This window comes from Cynocephalus volans, chromosome Y, assembly GCF_027409185.1.
Source record: "Cynocephalus volans isolate mCynVol1 chromosome Y, mCynVol1.pri, whole genome shotgun sequence".
NCBI lineage: Eukaryota > Metazoa > Chordata > Mammalia > Dermoptera > Cynocephalidae > Cynocephalus > Cynocephalus volans.
In genome coordinates, this window is record NC_084479.1 from 2,845,386 (window position 1) to 2,868,932 (window position 23,547).

Sequence of the window (23,547 nt, forward strand, 5' to 3'; positions counted from 1 at the left end):
CTCACCCCTCTCCATGGAGGTTGGTTTCACTCCAATATGCTCCAGCCACATTCAGGATTTGTGATAGATCTGTGTCCTGATCTGTGACATCCTGAAACAATACCGCGCCCGAGAGGGCGGAAATGCAGCTTCACAATGGCCATGTTGGGTGGTAAGGTGACTACTCAGTGAGCAGGAAGGAACGGAAAAGACAGCAGTGGCAGCCTCATTGGCGATAACTCATGCCAATCAGAAGGGAAGGTGTCAGAGCAGGGACATCCAGCCCTTGGGACATACCCTGGCACATGCAACATCACAACGTATTTGCTTTTTTGACTTTCCCTTGGACGCTTAATTGTTCATGTGTAACTAAAAGAACTCACAGATCATGCAGGTAGGGGTAGATGGTACATGGGGAGCAAGGAAGTTTCTGTGTTGTAGCGGGATGTGAGGAGGAAAGATTCCTTGGATAGTCTCCTGTCAGCCTCACATTTTTCCATCTTGTTTTTCTTGGGGTTTTTTTGGTGGTGGGCGGGGAAGAAGAATCGAACCCTAGACCTTGCTGTACAGTCTTCTTTACTAAAACAACTTTTCCCCTTGTAAAAGTAATATTACCATTTTGCAAAGGCTCTGGAAAGTAAATAGCTTTTGCACAATCCCACCTAAGGAACGCAAACTACAATGAGCATTTTGGGACATTTTCTTCGAGTCTCTTCCCCTATGTATCTGCATTTGGATCACTGTTAGACTTTTTCCTAGACCTTTTTCTATCACTTCAACAGTGTTTGAAATCCTCTCTGATACTTGCTGGCATTTCCTGGCATAACGTCTTACCTCCAGGGCCTGCAGCACTGCAGGAGCTGGGGGATCTGGAGCAAGACACAGCTTCAACTCTGGGCCTTCAGTGTCACCAGCTATGCGACGTGAGGGGAACAGAAGTTACCATACAGGTTTAATGTTTTAGGAGCTGACCTCGCTTCCTCCCGAGCAACGGCCTACTTGGATTTCTGCTCCAGCTGTCAAACTCTGGGATCCCACAGACTGAATGCAAGAGCTCAGGGAAGGTCGAGGGGCCCCCGCCCAGAGTGGGAAACCCGGGCCCGCCCTTCTGGGGCTCTCCGGGCAGGGACGCGACGTGGCCACCTGCCCAGATCCTCGCTTCCAGGTGCGTCCTCTCGCCCCCCCCAAGAGGGCCGGCTGCGCGTTCCTCCTGCAGCTACCGAGCTTCCTCGGCCTCCCCTCAGGGACTTTACCCACCTTCCCAGGACCAGCTTGGGGGATCGGGAACCCCAGGGCTGAGTCCCCGACCTCCACGTGCGCAGAGGGGAAGACCCCAAACATCCCCGGCCCGGGAAGGGGTCAAGCGAGGTGACCGCCCTCCCCGCCGGGAATTGTTTCGGTCCCAGGAATCAGCCCGCGTGGGGCGCCGTCCTCCCCGCCCTCCTTCCTGTCCGCGGTGGCCCGGGGGCGGGCGGACGCGGCGGCGCCCATCCTGGCCCGCGTGCGGTTTCCCGAGGCCGGTGGAGGGGGTGGAGCGGGAGGGAAGCGGGAGGAGCGCGCGGAGGAGGAGGCCGCGGGAGGAGGAGCAGCGGCGCGGGAGGGAAGAGGGTGAGGTCGGGCAGCGGGGAGCAGAGGAGGAGCCCCCGAGGGCGGCCGGAGGAGGGGCGGCTGAGGGCGGAGGGGTCAGGAGGAAGCGGAGCAAGGGCGGGGGAAGGAGCCGGAGGCGGCGGGAGGAGGAGGAGCGGCTGACGGGGCGGAGCGGCGGGGCGGGGCGGAGGTGGAGCCTGCGTGCGCCCGGCCCCGCCCACCCGGCCGGCCGGAACGAAGATGGCCGGTCGCGCGCGGAAATGGAGGGGCCGGCGGCACCGGCGGCAGTGGCGGCAGTGGCGGTGGCTCGGAGGCTGTGACTTGGCGCGCGGCGGCGACCCGGACGACCCGGAGGGCGCGGGTTCCTTGTCCGGCCGACTCAGCCCGGTTTCCTTCCAAAGCCTGGTGCCAGACGGGCAGTTTAGGGGTTCTCAGCCCTTTTGGAGTTGGGAGAGCCTGTTCCCAAACTCTGTTGGTTGCTCTTTAGCGCCGTAAGAGTCAAGTGAGTTAAAATTTTGTTTGAAAAAACACTCGTGTAGGGCGGCCAGAATGGAATATGATTAGTCCCATATGTTTTGGGCGTAAAGGAAAAACAGAGTTGTATTTTAAGTTTCCTTTTTGTGCAAGCGATGCGTGGGGCACGGAGTTGTCTTATTCGTGTAAATAAATACGATCACAGTAAAAAACCTGATTCTTCTAAAAGCACTAGCAGATTTCATTTAATGAATTTCACGAGATGAAGCTTTTCCTTAACTTTCTGCTCTCCTGTCTATGGATTTCAGTGGTGCAACTGCTATTAGAGAGTTGTATTTTTGTGGAATTGGGAGTTCTGTTGAAACCAAGCGTTTCCACTGGTTATCTGATATCTTGTCCTCCCTAGAGCAATTTCTCTCTGCCGGGGCCTGAGTGCCAAAAAGGAAATACTGCAGGCTTCCCAGTGATTTCAAGATTTGAAGAGGCGCGGTGGGGTGACATTGTGCCTGCTTCCTCTACCTGCACAGGAAAGGCAGCGTGCATGGCATTGGCATTTGAAAAGGAACTCTTGAGGAGGGACGCTGTGGAATCCTTTGAAGGTTTATCTGGGTTCAGATAGGGAAAAACGAAAGAAAACAAAAGCATCGTGATTCCCTACCATTCTCTCCAAACATTGCAAACCTTTGGACTCAAAAACTAATATAAATCTTAGCACAGTTTTGTGGGTTAAAAAGATGCTTAGTTATTTTGAAAAGCAGGTGAGATCATATTAGAATTTTAACTGAAGGCTAGAGCCCCAGCTGGTTGATCAAGCCTTGGATGGTTCTAGAAATCGTTGAAGTGCTTGGAAGGTGGTGCCATTTTGTATCGTATGTCTCTTAAAAACCCAAAGGACTGGAAAATGAACCAGTTAAAAATATTGTTTTGCTTCGAAAAGGCAGAGCCCCGTTTTATGAGGGTAACGTAAAAGAGTTGTGGTTATAGTGGAGTGGGGATTCGTGATGAAAGATCTAAATGTAAGTATTTTCATTTTAATGGTGTAACCTGCAACATAGGTGAGCAGACCCTACAGAAACCGGTTTGTAGAGTCTTCATTTCCATGTATTTCATCAGCATTTCATATGCTTCCCCCCCCCCAGAAATCAGTTTGTTACTGAATAACATTTTTCACTCTTTTCAGACATAACTTTGTTATAGGTTTTCAAAAGGTCCTGCTTCTAGTGCTAAAAGTGTCAACTGAGTGAACAAAAGTGGATATTTTACATTTTTTGTAAAGTAAAAACGTGTGTACTTTTTAGAGACACTGTTTTTATAGTGAGAGAAAATTCAGCAGGGGACACCTTGAACTTCAGCTCCCATAATACCTTGCCTGAAATATGTATGGAATGTTCAGCAAGCCACAGACATGTAAGTGGAGGGCCAAAGGCTGGAATAGCCTTTCTCCGTCCCCTTTCAAAACAGAATGTTGCCGATTTTTACAGGTGACCGGCTAGCCTTTAAAGTTGTAATTAACATTTATTGTGTGGAAAGAACTGTATGTCAGAGTGCAACGTTTTCTCCATGTGCATCTGACAGTCAAAACCCTTTTTGTGTCACAATTGATTTGAATATGTTATTGGGGAAATAAGGACTTTTACCCAAAAGCTTCCAAATAGAGAACTGACAGGAGAGGGGCAAATGAACAATCGATTTTTGAAGAAACTGAAATTATGAAGGAAGAAATTAATGTAGTAGGTTTGGCAAAAATTGTTTTTGACTTTAAACATCATTTTCTGTATAATTTATTACAAACTGTAATAGCATAACACACGCTGCTGCATGCAGAGTAACTGAAGGGCAAGGGTTGTAAACAAAATCTCTTCTAGGCTTTTACAGTAATTCCATTCAGTGTTATGTTTAACAAGAACGGATGCTACCGGCTCAGGGCTCATTGGTGAATTGCTGTAACTCTACTTTTTAAAGTGACAACAAAGAAGATGCAGGCCTCCAGAAACATCTTTAAAGATGTGGCTACAGATGTGTTAAAAAAAATCAGTATTTTAAAAACAGAATTTTGTAGTTTGATTATGAACCTACCTTAGGTTTAAATTCACTATTTCTGTAGATTGACACTGTGCATATAATTTTCATTGTTTACTGTGACTGATACCTGAAAACTTTGTTAAAAAACAGAAAGCTGACTCACCATTTCTATGGCTGGTAGTTGCCTTGCATGAGTCTTGTGTGGTTTACACTAGTGACACACATGTATTCTGCATATGTTAACTCAGAGTACAGTGACCACCATATAAAAAGGTATTTGCCATTTGGGCAGAAAGTGTAGGAAGAACATTTTTGCCTCCTTTGTAAAGTTTCACTGGCTTCGACAGTCGTGTATATGTGTGCTTCCAGAAGGGCTGTTTTGATATTAATCCTATAGATGGACCGAGTGGCTGAAACTTAATGTTCTGTTTCCTGTAGTTCGGTTGGAGTTGTACGGTACTGGACATGCCAGCCACGAGCAGCTTAAGAATGGTGGATGGTATCACATTTGAGATCAATAATCGTGACGATAGTGGAAGACCAAGATTATGTCACGGCATGAGCTTTTGGGGACCCATTTGTACACTAGATGGGATTTGACCTGCACTGTATGGAGAAGTTCAGTGGTATATTAAAAGTTCTCTGAACAGGGTTTTGCTTAGAGGAGAACACAGTCTATACCTCTGGAATCTGCCAGGTTGGAACCTCACATAACAGAGCCAGATAACATCATTACCCGCTTCTTGAAACCTTTATTCAGTTAATAAGTAGGTTTACTATATTTACTCCACAGAGCCTATTTCTGGATTATATAAACTGTCCTCGTTGAGCTTTGTGATAAACAAGCAATGATTTCTCAATTTTTCATTTTTTAAGATTATAGACAGTGTTTATATGAACATGGGAAAGTGTCTTGCTTTTAAGGCCATAAGAGGTCAGCTCCTGGAAGAATCTTCTCTTGCTTCCATTGAGATCAGCAACAACTATTTCTTGGTCTAATGTCTTTCTTTTCCTTTCCTTCCTTTTTTTTTTTGTTTTGAAGAAAAGTGAAGTGGAAAAGTCATTCATTTCCAAAAATAGCTTGTGGATGTTTGGAAACCTCCAGGTTTCATTCTCTGTCCTTCACTCTGATTTAGGAAATGGAAATAACATGTATCACTGTCTGCGGTAGGTTCTACTTCAGGAGCCCATAGGTCAAATGACATGTTCAAGGTCACCTGGTAAGTGTGGGGGGGCTTCTTGACTTCTAGCCCAGGTCCTTTTGCTAATGTTGGCTGCTTTTCCAAAAAATTCTGTGAAATTAATCTGGTGGAATAAAAGCAAAGTTAAATTTTACTGAGTTCAGCTATCCCCACTTAAATCTAATAAAGTGAAGAAGTATTTATGAAGATTCTTGGCCTTCTGTTTGCTGGGACAGTATATGGAGACCAAGTTTGTCTGCGAGATGGGAGACAGACATATAAAGTGAAGGCAAGAATGGTGGCCAGGCATCCCAGGATTAATTCAGTTCCTCAGGTGGCGATCCCTTCAGAGACAAGGAGAGAGGGCTCCCTTGAGCCTGGGGCAGTCTTTGTCCTTGTCCGTCCACCTCCTGGGGTGAGAGTGTCAAGTGTTTTCACAGCGCTGGCTGAGGTAAGGGGCAACGTGAGAAAAGTGCTGGAGATGAGGAAGTGCTGGGCATGTTCGGAATAAGTGAGAGAATCAGTCAACTTGACTGGGCCCGAGTTTTCATGTAAGGAAGGTAGGATTCTGTAAGACCACACATAGCTTAGAATCCCACAGCTTTGGCATTAGAAAAGCTAGAATCATCTTGTTCAAACTCCTTTTTTTGCATTGAGAGCCACAGGCAAGGGAAGTGTTCTGCCACTAGTTAGAAGGGCAGGGACTTGGCCCCCTTCTGACCCCCAATCCAGTGCTTTTTCCAATACACCACCAACTGCTTGAGTCCCACATGTTTTTAAGCATCCTGCCTCTGTTCAATCGTTTGTTTGTTCATGCCTCCATTCATTCATTCACCAACCAACCGTGTGCTTGTTGCATAGCCTGTCGGCCCCAGGCGTTCTTCCAGGGTTTGGACCCCCATTGGGAGCAGCAGCAGACAGGTCCCTGCCTCTGTGGTGCTTCTGCTGGCTTGTGTCCTTCTCCACGAGGCCACTCCATGCTGCTCCTGTGCATGGGCTTCTCCCCACTGGGATCCCTTGGCTGTGAGTGTGGGGGACATATGCTGAGTGCTCTAGGCATTTGCTTGGATGCTGTCATTGAAAGCCCACAATGGCTGCACCAGGTGTAGGTGGACACGTGATGAAACTGAGGCCAAGGGAGGTTGACTTAGTGGCCGTGCTTCCTGTAGCCAATGAGGGGCAACATCTGTCCCATTCCAGAGTTGCGCCCTGGTCTACACCTGTCCTTGACCCTCCCTCGACTAGGTCACTGTGTGTCCCTTGCACTGTGTGATAGCAACTGGTTATTTTTTCTTGCGTTCATTGTTGTTTGATATTTCATCCCTCTGTGGTATAATGGGCCTTCAAAGATGTCCACATCTTGGTCCCCAAAACCTGTTAATAAGTTACCTTCCATGGCAGAAGAGACTTTGCCATGTGATTACGTTCAGAATCTTGAGATAGGGAGATGATCCTGGATTATCTGGGTGGGCCCACTGTAATCAAAGGGTCCTTACTAGAGGGAAGTAGGAGGGTAAGGGTGAGAATGATAGACATGTGACAAGGGAAGCAGAGGTTGGAATTATATCACCATGAGCCAAGGAATGCAGGTGGCCTCTAGATGCTGGAAAAGGCAAGGGAACAAATTTTCCTCTAGAGCCTGCAGATGGAATGTAGCCCTGTGACACCTTGATTTTAGCTGAGTGAAACTGATTTTGGACTTCTGACCTCTGGAACTGTAAGATAATAAATTTGTGTTTTTTTAAGCCACTCAATTTGTGGCAATTTGTTACAGCATCAGTTGGAAACTAACATACCCCCATGCATTGTTTTCCCAGTGAGCATGGAAGCATCTGGTCAGTTTGGTGTCATTGATAACAGCCACAACAGCTGACATTACAAGCCTAGGCAGGTACAGTGCTCAGCATTTTACATCCATTTTCTCTCCCTGGCTGCTCACAGCACCCCTAGTGGGTCCTCATTTCTTGTGGACTGAGCATGCAGTCTCACTTCCACTGGGACTCATGTCACATGTGACACACGGAGTCACAGCTGATGAGTTCACCAAATAGGGGTGTTGCACAGGTTGGATTTCTGAGAGAAGAAGCCAGTTAAAAACTATCGGAGGTTTTCTTGGATGGTGACGGGCCTGAGCTGGAGAGATGAGGGGCGCTAGGGCTACAAAAGGCAAGAACCACGTCAGGGAAATCGTGAAGGAAATGAGAGCTGCGGAGGACTTAACCAATGCTTGGACACAGGCAGGTGGGATCAGGAAGGGGTTAAAGAAACCTTGCTAACACCTTCGGAGTAGCTGAGACACACCGGGGCCACCCGGGAGGCCTTCGAGGGATGCCACTCAGAGGCCTTCATTGTTTGTTGTTGTTGTTTTGTGTGTTCAATAACTTGGTTACATACAGAAACATGTTGAATTATTCAAGTTACTGTATTGCTCATGGGAAGTGTTCTAAAAGGAATTCAAACCAGAAAAGTGTTACTTTAGACCAGGGTTTCTCAACCTCAGCACTGGTGATTTTGGGGGCAACGTAATTCCTTATTGTGGGGACAGTTCTGTGTGGCATGGGTGTTTAGCTGCTTCCCTGGCCTCTGCCTACTCGATCTAGAGGCAGGTAGCAACTCCCTCCTCCCCCTGCCAAGTTCTGACAATCAAAAATGATTGCAGATGTTGTCAAATGTCCCCTGGGGGCAGTATTTCCTGATTGAGAAGCTCTGAGCTACCTCTGTTTATCTGGGTACGATGATTGATCTATAGCAGCCAAATTTGTGTCAAGTTGGATTGTCAGCTTCTGAGATACTGTGCAACACAGGGTAAGACGATGGAGGCAGCATTGCTGTGTTTCCATGAAGAATGGATGTTAAATATGCTCACATGAAAAATCCTGAACCACTATGTGAAACTGGGACCATATATTAGTGCGAATGCATTCTTCAGTTCCTAGCATACCATTGATTAATAGGCACTTACTGACTCTCAAGAACGTCTACATGTGCAGTGGAACAGGAGCAGCGCACTTCAGCCATCTGCAGCAGCCTAGACAGCTGGCCCGGCCTCCTGAATGCATGCACAGTAGGTGTCAGGCTGCCTGAGATGCCCCTAGCCTTTTGAGGATTGCTCCTGCCTCTGCTCAGAAAGTCTAGAAATCCGGAGCAAGGACATCTGGAAAGGCCGCTTATGGTGCTGTGTGATCTCCAGCACTTTCCATTCGGAGAGTATTCTTTTTATTTCTTTAAAGTGGAAGCGGCGAAGGGAGAGTGGGAAGGAGGAGGGGCAATGTTGATGTTGAGGATGAGGAGGGGGAGCTGGCTGTGCCAACCTGCAGGCGACCAGCCTTGCGGTGTCCCTGAGTGGATCTTTGAGGCAGGTGGGAAATGTCTGAGCAGCTCCTGTGCACCAGCCTCAGGGCCAGCAGGAGAGACAGCACTTGCCACCATGGACGTAGCCTTTGCGGGCCGCCTGGAACTTGGCCAGGAAACCACAGAGCCACTGCAGGCGACATGCTTTTTCTGCCACTTAGTCTCGGAGTATGGCGTCAACTGGATTTGCCCTGACAGTTATCCCTGTCTTAAAATATTGAGATATCATTCATGTGCTATAAAATTTACCATTTAAGGGTGTACAGTTTAGTGGGTTTTCGTATATTTCCCAGGTTGTGTGACCATCACCACTGTCTAATTTTCATCATCCCCGAAAGAAATTCCCTGTCCATCAGCACTCATTCCCTGTGTCCTCCCCGGCCCCTGCAGCCACTCATCTGCTTTCCATCTCTACAGATTTGCCCAATCTGGAAATGTCACAGGGACCTGTCTGTATATTTCTTTACAACTTCCAGTGAATCTATAATTATTTCAGAATAAAAAGTTTTACAAATGGAAATTGGAGAATGAGGGAGCCAAGCAGACATCCGGTTATTTGTAAGTTTTTAAAATTTAGCATGGTGCTGATAGCACCAAGGTCAGGGTTCAGATCCCCCTATGGGCCAGCCGCCACACAAATAAACAAAGTTTAAGTCATCTCCTTTCCTTGCACTCATCTAGATTTTATTCTTTGTCTACACAGTACCTCTCATATAGTAGGTCCCCAATAAATGTTTCCTGAATGTAATTATGTGTGTAGAGACAGGTATTATTTATTGATAATGATCATTTTGTATTTCTGTACTTCACTGAATTTTTTGTATATATTCTAGAGTTCTCAAGAGCAGTCCCTCCTTGCAAGCCATCAGAGCCCCTATTTTGTTGGGGTGGCCACTCCTCATTTTGACTCAAGGGATGTGACCATTTCTGTACGTCCTGTTGAAGTCCTGGTTGCTCTATGCCAGTGGGTCTCAACTGGGGTGGGTGTGTAGATTTTGCCCCCCAGAAGGTATTTGGCAACATTGGGAGATATTTCGTGTTGTTACAAGTGGGGGTTGGCTCTCTCGGCATCTAGTACACAGAGGCCATAGGTGCTGCTAATTGTTCTACAATGTACAGGACAGCCCCCACCACAGCGAAGAACGGTCCAGTCCCAAATTGCAGTAGTGCCTGAGATTGTAGCATGTAGCATGTAGGCCTGCAATTGGCTGAGGCAGGAGCACGTGACCCAGAGCTGTCCCGTGAGCTGAGAGGAGAGGTGTGTGTCGCGCATGGTTGGGGCGAAGCCTCCTTGTCCCCGGAGACCTGCATGGAAGGCAGTCCTTCTGCTAATTAATGTCCTGTCTCCACGTAAACCTGGAGCTGGGCAGCCTTGTCGCTGCTCCAAACACCAGGAGCTAGCTGGCTGAGAAGCCGAGGGTGGCAGAGTGGAAAGACTGCATCTTTAAAATGGTGGATGGATGGATGCATTAAGCTTCTGGAGCTGTCTGCCCTCAGCACTTTTTTTTTTTTTTATGTGAAATGAGAAATAACATGTCCTTATCCTTTTAAGTGGTTTAATTGGAGTTCTGTCATTTGCAGCCAGCGAAGACATCACCCTGCAGTGTTCATCATTAGCGTTCTCATTGGGGGTGTAGGCTGCCACTGAGCAGATATATTATCGCTTATTAAATATTCCTCTACTTAGATTGCCACCTGATATTTATGATTAAATATGTATTATAATAATAATGCTGCTTATATCCAATTAATTTCTCTGTAGTCTTTTGTCTTCTGGGTTTTTTTTTTTGGCGGCTGTCTAGTGCAGGGAGCAAATTCTTCATCTTGGTGTTATCAGTCCCACGCTCTAACCAGCTGAGCTAACTGGCCAGCCCAGTTTTATTTTTTTTCATTTTTGTCTTAGGAGATTGTTCTAGGCACAGGATGATTGCAACCCAGTACTTTTTGTTTGTTTGTGTTAATACACTTATGTTTTGGAAGGTTTTAGAGTTAAAGAAAAGTTGCAAAGATTGGACAGTTTCCCAATTGTTAACATCTCACATCAGCATAGTATATTTGTCAAAACCAAGAAGCCAACCTTGATACATTACTATTAACCAAACTCTAGAGGTTTGGGTGTCACTAGTTTTTCTACTAATGTTCTTTTTCTGTTCCAGTGGTGCTTAGAACTGTTAAATTGGTGATATTTGCACAGTTCAACCCAATATCTGTAAGTGTATCCTCCATCTGTGTTTTGTGAGTATTTTTCAATACAGTTGACAACCTTGTTAGACTTGCTCCGAGGCTTCACTGTAGAGTGCAGGGATTCTACAGGATTTTGGAATCACAGACCCTGGGAAATCTGACACAAGGTAGGGATTCTGTGTTTGGAAAAAGGTGCCAGCACGTGCAAGCTTTCAGGAGGATTACAGAGCTCTGGAAGCCCACTTGTGGTTCTGAGAATAATGGAGGCTTGATTTCAAATGGGCAGACACCCCCAGAGATGCCTGCCCCACATTCACTCTATACGTATCACTGAGTGAGTGAATGCACGCTCATGTATTTTACTATCACTAGCCTAGGTACGTCATAAAGGATTCATTCAACAGTGATTCATGGGGAACCTTCCATACTTTCTTCAACTCCTCCTGGCCTCATAACCATCCAAGTGCGGGTGGTCCTGACTTCAGACATGAGCCTTCAGTCTGACTCCTGGCTCTGCCATTTGCTGTGTGCTCCAAGGCATGTTATTTGGGTTCTGTGAGCCTCGATTTTTTTTTTGTGCATAAAATGTTAACAAAATATTTGCCTTTGACATTGCTTTGAAGACTCAATAAGGCGAGGTAAAGCACTTAGGGCAGTGTCTAGTGCAGAATGGGCATTCACATTTTAACTTCTCGTCGTCATGTTACATAGTCAGTCAGTTTTGTGATTCTTCAATATCTTTACTCTTCTGCCTATCAAAATGTTCTCCCTCCATCATGACACTTCTGTTCTGAGTTGCTTCCTTATTTTCCACGTGGTTGGGTAGCATTGGAGGTTCACCAGTGTCAGAAGTGCTCAGAATTTGTGGTAAATTCTTCCTCTCTACTTGTTCTTTGCATTGTCTTGGTTTTGTGGCTGGGCGAGTGAAGTTGCTGGAAATGAAATGTTGCGAAAGAGAGAGAACCGGTTAGAGCAGAGCCATTGAGCTTTTTCTGTCAAAGGCCAGCTAGCAAATATCTTAGGCTTCGCAGGCCATAGGATCTCTGTTGCATCTGCTCAACTCTGCCGTTGTAGCACAGGGGCAGCCATAGACAACATGTAAGTGAATTGTCCTGGCTGTGTACCAATGAAACTTTATTTACAAAGACAGGAGGCAGGCGAGATTTGGCCTGAGGGCAGTTTACCACTCCAGGATTGATGTCATGCCTGTTTGTTTAACATGTTAATACAGCCGAAGCTTTTGTGTCCTAAACTTTCTTTATTGTTGCATTTGCTTGGCTACAAATCTGAAAATACCCTGAATGTGTACAGAATTATTAATCTCCAGGTGTGGATGCTATCATGTTCTGGAACTTGAAATTCATAACATTCAGTGATTTTAGAGACTTAAAAAAAATTCACCTCATATGATTAGATGTTGTTCCATAACTTATACTTACTTAATATTGGACAGATACTAAGAATAGGTGAAGTAGATTCAAGGTCAAGATCTTCAGCCACATCTTCTCGGCACCCTTGTACGATATTCTAGAAGGCAGTTCTCATACGTGTCTGAATAGCTTTTGGATGTATGTTCAGATGCTCGGATGAACTTACTTATGGGATGAAATGAAGTTGGCCCAGATCACTGTGCTGTTTGCAGTCCAAGAGTTTAGTTCCAAAACCCAGAATCGAGGGAGGCGTGGGCAGCCTGTCCATACTGACCCCTTGGAGAGTCCCCCTCTTGTGGGGCTCACGTGCCAGTGGTGGGAGATGGGAAAGTGGGTGAAAGGGAGTTAGAGAGAGGCAGCAGAAAACAGTTAACAGTTAACTTCAACATCAGCTTAGGTATTTTCCCAGCAGCATGTGACTGAAGCTGTAAAAGATCTTCCCACCGCTAGGCTCACTACTTCCAGTAAAATAGTGGTGGTTCTCAGCTAGACGCAATTTAGCTCTGCAGGGGACATGTGGCAGTGTCTGGAGACATTTCTGGCCATCACTCCTTGGGGATTTGGGAGTGTGTTCTAAGGGCATCTTGTGGGTAGAGATCAGAGATGCTGCTAAACGTACTTCAGTGCACAGCCTGGCCTCTGGTGCTGGAGAATGAGCCGGCCCCAGTGTCAGTAGTGCGGAGGCTCTGGGGTTCCAACAGTGAACCATGCTTGGACAGCCCTTGCCCACATGGGGCTTCTATTGCAAAGGTGGCAGATAGCCGTAACTGAGCATGCCAGTGCCAGATAGGGCCAAAAGCTGGCAGGATGAGGCTGATGGGGTGTGGGCTGGGGTGTGGGTGGCTGTTTTGTGCAGGGTGTCAGGTTGCCTTTGAGCCGATGCCTGCAGGGGGTACGGAGGCAGCCTAAGGTATCCAGGGATGGGGGCTGTCTGGGAGAAGGAACAACAGGTGCTGAGGTGAGAGTGACGAGGTGGCCCTTGGAGGACCTTGCAGGCCTTTTCAGGGACTCAGATTGTGATTCTGAATGAGACAGGGAGCCATTCTATTGGGAAGACAACTTTGTATTGCAGTCTCTCTGACTGCTGTGGGGGTCTAGAGGGTGGAAGCTGAAGCAAGAAGACTGGTCAGGAGATGGCTGCTGTCCCCAGGTCCAGGTGATGGTGGCTCAGGCTGAGGAGGAGCAGCAGACCTTGACCTAGTTTCTCAGGGCCCTGGACACTGTGTCTTGGTCCTCGTCTGATTCACCCCTGCTCTTGAGGCCTTCCCTCAGAATCCTTGCTGGCTTGGGGATGAGCTGTTCTGCCAGAGTGGCTACCAAGGCTGTGTGCTTGGGTCAGCACAGAGCAGCCGGGGTCTTTTGCCTGCCCTCTGCTGAGCTTTGCTGCTGGGGCTGCAGCAATTCCGTGGAACAGGATGCGCTATGCAGTGCACGCGGAATGTTCTTGTCATTTGAGCAGTTGGCTGGGTACCTAAAGATGGCGTCTTTGAAGATTTATATATGCCTTTTGAATGCCCATATAATGTTATAAGTTCCTGTGTTGAAACAGGTATTTTATTATTACTTTTAAAAAAAAGTAGTGATCAGTGATCAGTTACATTCTATACTTGATCTTAGCCAAAAGGCTGAGAAACGATGTTATCAGTTACTTTCTGATGGCTGGGGTGGATTAGAATCTAAAATGGTAGGGCTCAAGTCCATGGGGGCCAACTCTACAGAGCTTTTCATTTTCCCCCAGGAAAGCACTGTGAATGGTCTTCAGAAGTCCTATGGCACTGTTTTGTTTGCTGTTGATATACTGATTCAAAACACATCCTGGATAAATCCATCTGTTACTGATGTGGCCCAGGTTGACCCAAGATTGTCTGTTGTTAATCTCAGTATTAAAATCCAAGGCCCCAGAAACCAACCCTCTCTCCGCCAACATGCATCATAAACCACCAAAATGTCACCATGTACATAACATATTGACAAAAATGTCAAGGATGACCAAGAAAAGCTTCTTGCACTCACATGTATTTACAAGAGAAGGACAGGGTAGCTTTTGCATTTCAAATATCACTGCAGTGGCCAGAACCGCAATTGCTGATTGAATAACTCTTAATGCTCAGCTTTACCTGGAACTTTAGACCTACTTACTTTCAAGTTGGAAATAAGAACAAACGTGCTCATTATACCTTCAAACTGATAGAATTCTTTTTGTTATGCCATTTGTCACCCAGCTCCTTTTAAAACATAGATGACTATAAAGTTTTACATAAACATGTGACCGATAATATACTTGTTTTTCCTGAGTCATTGTCAGTGTCTCAGCTTTAAACCTAGTGCCAACTCAGTAAATATTTGACGGAATTCAAAGTCTGCATTTCCCTCAGATGGGCTAATTTTTCGCTTGTTATGTAAAATGGAGAAACAGGTCACATTTTCCCACCCACTTAGAAGTGGTTAGGAGCCCTCTTTCATTGGTTTTAGTGGACACAGTCCCTTTTTTGCACCAGTGAAAATAACACCCTGACATTTCACTTCGGGGACAAGTGCTACTTTTGTCTCATTTTCAGAGTTATAAAACCTTGTGGGTTAATCTCAACGAAGTGGTGGAGAGCAAGAGCTAAGCTGTTTCTTGCACCCGCATGAGCTGTGTGATTGGTTTGTGGGAGAAAGCTCTGCAGACCCATGGCTAGTTCAGACAGCCTGGACTCTGCGGGGGCTCTCCATTGTCAGTGCCGAGGTCTTCATTGATGGTGTAGTGGAAAAAGCCAGCACGCCTCTGTGTCTTTCCTCTTTTCCGTGGTCTTTTTTATGTCTCACTGCTGTTGGCTTGCTTTACCTCTCCACCCAGAATTAAAGAAGGTGCCGAGGCATATTCCAAACTACTGAAATAAATGAAAATCAGGAAATTTTCCATGAAGCAAACCAATGACATAAGAATATGAGTTACTGGAATTGGTTTTGTGGAGCGGTTGGCTGATAATGTTTGCAAAGCTGGGGTGTGTAAGAATAGGAAAATTAAATTTTTAAATTTTTTTAATTTTTAATTTTAGTTTTTATTGAATCATAATTGATTATACATACTTGGGGGTTCAATGTTGACATATGTTGATCAAATCAATATTGCTAGCATATATATTGTTACAAATTGTACTTATTCTTTATGTCCCTTGTCCAATCTCTCCTCATCCTCCTCTCCCTACCCCCTCCCCTCTCTAGTTACCCTAGATTTCTTCTCTTCCTCTAAAAGACTAATGGTTCCTCTGTTGGTTTGTTGCCTACAAGATCTGTTCAATGCTGAGAGTCGTGTTCAGGTCCCCCAATATTATCATAGAGCAGATGCTTCTTCTGTCACTTGGAATGGGTTTTGTGGCGAGAGACATCCTCTTCTTTTCTTTGGTCTCTGCTGGTGACTCTCCTTGTGTCAATGCACTCCTGTGGCTGGTGGACCATCAGTGTGGTGGTTGTGGTGTTTAGCCGCTTTCACAGCAGCCTTGGTTACTGTGGTGGCTGTGGTGGGCCACCCACATGGAGGTGATGTGTTTGGTATGCTCCTTATATTTGGCAGTGTGCCTTGTTGTGGGGGGTTCCAGTCCCCGGCTCTGGGCCTCAGGAGCCCGGGTGGGCCCCAAGGTACTGGTGGTGTGCCTGGTTGGGGGGGTGGGTCTGGTCCCTGGTACCATGCCTGGGCCAGAACTAATTTTTATCCTTTGTTTAATTCTAAAATGGAGGAACTTCCTGTGGGAACCAGTACTTGAGCTGTGTTGTTGAGCTAAATTGCTGCTGTGCTGCTGATTCCCTAGGGAAGTCTTTTTGTGGAGGTCCAGTTTTAATGGTTGACCTTATAGGTACTTCTGCCTCTCCAGAGACCGGGTGCACCTGGCTTGTGTAGAAACTCTGATCTGGTCCTGAGTCTTTTCATCAAACTACACTCCTTGTAATCCTATATTCCTGACCAGTCTCCTCTCTGTGGTCCTAGGCTGATTGGGGGGCAGATCAGCTGTCCTTGCTATGCCCCAGTGTTCCCCTGGTGGGCCTGTCTCCCCCACCACCAGTGCTGCAAACACTTCCCATGGGACAGGCCCTGCACTGGTCCCTTGCACTGACTCACTGGCCTCTGAGTGGCTCCTTTTTTTTCAGTTGTTCTGGTTCCTCACTCCTGTGTGGGTCCACAGAAACACCGTAAGTGGTCCTGCTCTCTTTGGGGCCACCAAGGCCCTCTACTCCCCTGCCACCTCCAAGCAACTCCATCCGAAGGGCACAGCTGCAGCTTTTGCCGGCTCCTGCTCCGTGCACTCAGCAGCTCCATCTTTAAAGTGGCCGCAGCACGAAATGGTCAGAGTGGTTTTTTCTTACTCTTGTCGTGGCTTCTCCCACCTTCATGCACTCCGTAGGTCTCTCCTCCTCTTCCCTTGAGCTCTAGCAGCCACAGCTTGGCTGTTGTTGCTTTTATATAGTTGTAGATTGGTTGGTTTGTGGGAGAGAGTGACCCTGGGGACTGTCTATTCTGCCATCTTGACCAGAAGCCTCTATTTTTACCTTTAAATCCATCCCTAATTATTTTTCCACTCTGCCACAGCCTTAGCTCAAGTTCTAATAATTCGTTGCCTTGATCTCCACTATGGGATTCTCAACGTAATCCAGTTTCCTCTAATTCTTTTCATTTCTGAGATATCAGACATCCGGCCCTTTATTACAGGTCCATGAAACCTCCTTAATATTGGTAATGAAATGGCTAAAGAAAGGCAACCTGTCACCTACCTTACTCAGAGAAGGATGTTGAAGGATGCCAGAAGGTTAAGTCATTGTGCCCACTTTTATAGAAAACAGTTAAATCCATTTTTAACTCAGAATTAGCCCACTCTCTCCACTGAAAGAATTTATACATCTCCCATCTCTATTCCAGTTAAATACCAATTGCAGCAAATGACCCAGCAAACAGAGGTTAACAGACCACTTGGATTAAGACAGAAAATATTAACATCATAAAATCCATTCCTGATATACCCAGGACAGATGCTCCTTGACTTACCGTGGAGTTACATCCTGATAAGCCCATCGTAAGTTGAAAATAACATACGAAACATCATAGCTTAGCCTAGCCCATCTTGAATGTACTCAGAACACTTACATTAGCCTACATTTGAGCAAAATCATATAACACAAAGCCTGTTTTTTAATAAAGTGTAGAACATACCACGTAATTGAATACCGTATTGAAAGTGAAAAACAAAATGGACATATGGGTACCCTAAGTACAGTTTCTACTGAATGCATGTCACTTTCACACCATTGTAAGGTCGAGCCATCCTAAGTTGTGTGCCATCTGTATATTGAATAAGCTGCACTTGGGGGCCGGGGCCATGGTGAAAAACAACTTTATTGGTTTCCACCAATGAATCTGCAGATCCTGGAGCCCGGTATAGCCTAAAAGCAAAGCTAAAATATCTCATCCAATTCAACGATGACAATGGTCTCAAAGCATACACCTGACTCAGACTAAAAAGCTTGTAGAAGGGGGTGGGGCATGATTGGCTTCTTTAATTTTTCTCCACTTTATTCTCCTACTTTCAGTCCCCTACCCTGCTGCTTCTGGCTACTCCAGGGTGGGTAGGAGTGAAGCAGAAGCGTTCAGGAGGGTAAAGGCCTTACTTGACGGTGTACTTGTATTCTGGTGGTATAGCAGGTGCACAAAAGCTGGCCCATTCTCTCACAGGATGCCTTGCTGTGTATTTCAGTGACCCACTGTCTTACTCCATTTGTGCTGCTATGACAATATACCTGAGACTGGGTAATTTATGAACAACAGAAATTTATTTTTCACAGTTCTGGAGGCTTGGAAGTTCAAGATCAAGGTTCAGTGTCTGGTGAGGTCTGGGTCTCTGTTTCCAAGATGGCACCTTGAACACTGTGTCCCCACATGATGGAAGGGATGGGAGGAAAAGACTTGCTCTCTCAAGCCCTTTTGTAAGCACTAATCCCATTTATGAAGGCTCCACTCTCACGATTTAATCACCTCCTAAAGGCCCCATCTCTTAATACTATCACGTTGATGATTAAGTTGCAACATATGAATTTGGGGGCCTTTTTCATTCAGACCACAGCACCAGCCATCCTTTGGTAACTTCCCACTTCTCCCTCCCTTGCTTTGGGGATACAGTCTCCAGAAGCCACCTGCCACCTCATCCCCCCTTGCAGGATGCTTTTGCCTGGACCCTCTCTCCTAGGCAGGCAGTCTTCTTGAGAGGGGTCCCTTCCTAAGTACTCAATCCACCCATCAGAAATCTGCCTCTTTGCTGAGCCGAACTTCAAACTTCAAGCCACTCCTCTGGCAACCCTCTCTCTTCTCTTCCCTCACAGAAATTGCCAATTTCCAGACTTTAGACATGTGCAGGCAAGTGTCAGACAGCAATCTGTGTGCCGTCTGAAGTCTGGGAATCCTTTCCCAGGTTTTCCATGGACTTTCACTCTGGTCCCATGGCTATAGCTGGATGATGTGTTTCTACCTCCAATCAAGCATCCAGATGTGGTTGTGGGGTAGAGGTAAGTTCCACCCACCACTCAGCCTCTTCAGTTTCTTCATTCCACCTTCAGCCTCCTTCACACACTTTTGAGGTTAGTGACAGGCTAAAGGCCCCTGGACAAACATAATACCCTATTTTACCCAAAATACCTGATATAGTTCTCTCTCTAGAATGTGGGAACTTGCTACATATTCTCAGTGTTGAGGCCTCAGCTGAAATGGGAAAGAAGAAATGTCTCATTTAATGTTGTATTACACCAGATTAAGGAGTGAATCAGGCTGCCAGCATTCGTCAGGGCATAGTAGAGACATCAAACAACCTTAATGCAGCGATAAAGATTCTGTACTTCAAGAAAACTTTGTTCAATCACAGGAGCAAATAATGGGATTCTATAAATAATAGACTGGGTCTTCAGACAAGAAAGCATCTATGCCCGATACAGAATGGAATGGGTCAAGACCCATTTGGGGCTCAGTCAGAAGAGCAGCAGACTGATGTGCAATGGGCTCCCACATGAAAACCACTCTGGTAATATTACCTGTCTGTTAATATTCCCAGCGATATATGCAGCACCAGGCAAACAGCAAGTGCTTCTATATGTAGTTTAGAAATGGAGGGATGGGTAGGTGATAAGCAAACGCTGAATCCAACACGCTGGGTCCCTTGGTCAAACAAACAATTCAAATGCTCTTATCAGCTCCTTAAGAAGTAACTGGAAGTTATTATAGAACCCCACAGTATATTCCTTGGAATTTGTAGTAAATATTTAGTCAACTTAATATTAAAATGGGTGTGGTTCTCTTTCCACGGCACAGTTCATCTTTTCTCAGCTAATCCTTTTGTTATCTTCAAAAATCCCAGGTTAAAGAACCCCGCTGTCTATGTTATACATCGACATATGAAGTGAATGATCTTTACCTGTCTATTGAAATCAAAATAGGTATACCCAGAGTGTGGGGCAAAACAGGTAAGCAACAGCCCTTGCATATTTTGTCTTCACTGGGTTTCTTTCTGTCCAGGTGTGCTCCATTTCACATCTATTCTTCCTAGCGCAGGGCCATCTCTGCTAGTTGTACCTACAGGTCATCACGTTGTCTATAATGAGTGTTAAATTATTTCTCAAGAAAAGAACACTTTCTAAGAGCAATACAAACAGTGTTTTAAATGCAACTTGATTGAGATTTACCTACAGGTAGTGGTTTCTGACCACTGCATGCCCCTGAGAATAATAGTCTTTCTCAGACTTCTTTGAAAGCCATGTTTCTATTTCATGACTTAAAACAAAACAATGAACAATCCCAAGGGAGACTTTACAGTTCTTTCCTTAACCAATCAGAACTTCACACCTACGATTCCTCCTGATTCAATTATCTCTTGCTGTGTGACAAACTACTCCAAAACTTAGTGGCTTAAGCCAGCAACAATTAGGGGGCATTTTTGTGATTCTGTGAGTTGATTCAGCTGGAAGATACTCCTGATCCATTTGGTATTAGGAGTCAACCACCCAGCTGTATTCAGCTAGCATCAGTGCTGAGCAGAAATGTGCAAAAATGTTACACTTACATTTGGTGCCTAAGTGCTTATCCATGTGGGTTCTCCCCTAATAGGCTTGGGCTCTCTCATAGCATGGTGGTCTCAGGATAGTCAGAATTCTTATATGGCAGCTGGCTTCTAAGAGGGAGGATGTCAAAACAGCCATTCCTCTTAAAGCCTGGGCTAAAAAGTCCCAGAATATCATATTCTCCACATTTTATTGGTCAAAGCAAGTCATAAGGCCAGTCTAGACACCAGAGGAGGGGAAACAAATTATCCGTTGATGGGTGGAGAAACATGCACGTGCAAGAGAGGAATTGATAGTGACCATCTTTGGAGACTATCTACCCCACTTCCTAATATGGACCAAATCCTTCTTTTTGTCTAAGGTTGTCAAGTTACACCATTAAAATACTTTCAGTACGGGCCGAGCCCATGCGCACTCAGGAGAATATGGTGCTGAGGGCGCGGCGACGCTCCCCCCGCTGGTTCGGATCCTATATAGGAATGGCCGGTGCACTCACTGGCTGAGTACCAGTCATGAAAAAGACAAAAAAAAAAAAGGAGAAAAGAAAAAAAATAATAATTTCAGTACTGTGTGACAGGTTACATAAGAGAGGTAAACATTTGTTACCATGTTGTCATAAAAGAGGAAATAATACTACCTTTGGAAGGATGGATCTGGAAATTCTTCACGAAGGTGGTAATGCTTTGTGGTTACCCTCAAACCCTTGAGCTTTACAGAGGTATTAGGGTACATAAAGAATTGCTTCATACAGTGCACATCTCTTAGAAAAGAATAAACTGTGATTGGCTAAGAGGTCTGTATGAGTCAGGGCAGGTTAACTAATCCAGCCAACAAACACCTCCCAAACCTCAGTGGTCTCACACTTTAAAGGCTTATTTCTTACACATATCACAGTTCAATGCAGGCCATCTGGTAGGCTCTGCTCCACACAGTCATTCAAGGACCCAGGCTCCTTCCATCCAAATGGCTCCAAATCCCTGGGGGCTGTCTCCACTAAATGATCTGCTTTAGGTCATCCCTCAGGGAAAGAGAAAGAATATAGAGAATCACATGGAGACTGTTGATGGGCCAGGCCTGGAGATAGCATAAAACACATTCACTACTTAACTGTAAGGAATTCTGGGAAATGTATTCAAGCTGTATGCCCTAGAAAGAGAGGAAAATAGTCAGACCCTGCCATTATCTCTTACAAATGCATCCCTACTTTTCTAAAATGTAAATATCTCCTATTACAAAAAAAAAAATGCTTAATTTGAACTTAATGCCTGCTAGCAGCTATTTGAGAAGAATTGGATACACGATAGAACTCAGAAGAAATATCTGAGCAGGGTCTTATGAAGAGCTTTAGCTCTGAAAGATGTGGAAACTTATCCACATTCAACTCCCTTCCCAATGTCAACCTAAATAAAAACAATACTGAGTCCCCCAAAATGTAAGGAAGCCCAACCAATTTCTGATTTTTCCCATGATTATTGGTTTGTTGTTTTTTCAAAATATTTAATACCCTCCAGAATGATTTGTGTGTGTGTGTGCGCACATAGTCTTCCTATGAGATAATCAGATCTAGCCCAGTACCTAAAGAACAAATGCCACAAGATAAAAGGACAATAATACAGAAAACTTTGGTGAATGCACAATTTTCCATAAAGCCCTCCATTTCCACCCCTACCAAAGATACTCCTCAACACTGTCTTTAGGCTAACTCTGACCCCTCTTGTAAATAATATTCTTGAAGGGACAGTGCTCCACAGTTCTGCATTGACAAATTACATAACTTCTGGGATTCTGGGTAGTTTGGAAGAGGAGACTGTTTGAGCAGAAAACTTGGGATTGTATTTGCTTGTTTGTTTTTATTTAGTTCATGTCCTAAAGGAGACTAACCAGAATGTTTCTCCACCTAGTCTATTCTGATACTTCAGATATTGAGTCTGAGATCTCCTTGTCTTTAATAGATTTGTAATCCATTCACAGAGAAGGCAGTGTGTATTTTTACAAAAATGTGGAAATAAGTTGTAGTCAGCACAGGATTGGTTATGCTACAGTAACAAAAATCACAAAGGCTTCGCACAACATGTTTGTTTCTCACTTACAGGAAATCTGGTGCAAGTTGGCAAGAGCTCGCCTGCATCTGGTGACTCAAGGACTGAAGCTTCCTCCATCTGCTGAGGCTGCCATCACAATATGTAAATTCCCAGGTTGCCATGGTGGGGAAAGAGGGGGATAGAGAAAGCACAGCAGCTCTTCAATTCCTCAGCTCATAAGTGACACATGCCATTTCCATGCAGAATTTATTCAGTATAAGTTGTCAGATGGCCTCCACTTCTCTTTGAAGGAAGTGGGGAAATATAGGGAAGCATGTTGTAAATCTAATGAGTATTAACCACTTTTGCCTTCTAAGGGAAATAAGATTACCTTCAGGACGTTAAACAGGCAACATTCATATACCATGGATGAAATTAGAAAGCCAGGAGCATGTGTGTAAATGCGAGATGAGAGTCTGATATAGACATCCAGCCCTCCACGAACACCATGCTGCTATAGAAAATCATTGGCTAATCTAGAGATTAACAGGCATGGAGCCCTCGGGTCGCTGGCAGTGTGTCAATTTTTCCTTCTCCCTGGAAAGAAGGGATACTTTTATTTAAGGGATACTTTATTATTGCGAGGTGCTGCAAGACTCTTACTTCAACCCAAAATGTAATTTAGACAGTCTACAGAAAGGAAAGAGATCTGTAGATAGGAGTATAGAATTACGGAGATAAAGCTTCCTCTGTCCCCAAGTTATGACTTGCTATCTAAACTATGTTATTAGAGAAAGGGAGTAGGAGGCCAGCCGTTCAGTGCTTCCAAATGAGGAAAGTAGTCATAGGCAGATACCACCAATTCCCATCATTTCTACCTCAGGTGAAACAAAGTCACTGGGTCATGCCAGCCATTCGTCCAGCCCTCCATCTCCAAATGGGCACCCTCTGCTCCAACATTGAAAAGATAAAGAAAAATCTCACCAATAGGGAGATAAAGAGCCCAGTGTGATTAATATGTGATTATTACTCTATACTCTCATAAGAAAAATAAAAGAAACTGTAGAAAAACTTCTCCTGTGTTTGCCTGCCTCTTGGGAGCTTTAAATATCCATCCAAACATTTTCACAAACCAATGAGATAATTAGGACTGTCAAGGAGAGCAAGTTATCCCTGATCTTGGTAAGATCCAGAATTACACTAGCATCATCGTAGAGAAGGAAGCCTAGAAAGTTATTGTAAACT

At 45.2% G+C, this 23,547-nt stretch overlaps 1 long non-coding RNA gene and 1 pseudogene across 1 annotated transcript; one reads left to right on the top strand and one right to left on the bottom strand.

Moving 5' to 3' along the window:
• Positions 1-13,696: 13,696 nt before the first annotated feature.
• On the bottom strand, positions 13,697-13,845 carry LOC134369003 (U2 spliceosomal RNA; annotated as a pseudogene).
• A 4,805-nt stretch (positions 13,846-18,650) lies between these two features.
• On the top strand, positions 18,651-22,539 carry LOC134368918 (uncharacterized). Its single transcript, XR_010022567.1, has 3 exons — positions 18,651-18,739; positions 19,582-19,687; positions 22,374-22,539. It is a non-coding gene; the product is annotated as an uncharacterized LOC134368918 (long non-coding RNA).
• The last annotated feature ends 1,008 nt before the right edge of the window (positions 22,540-23,547 follow it).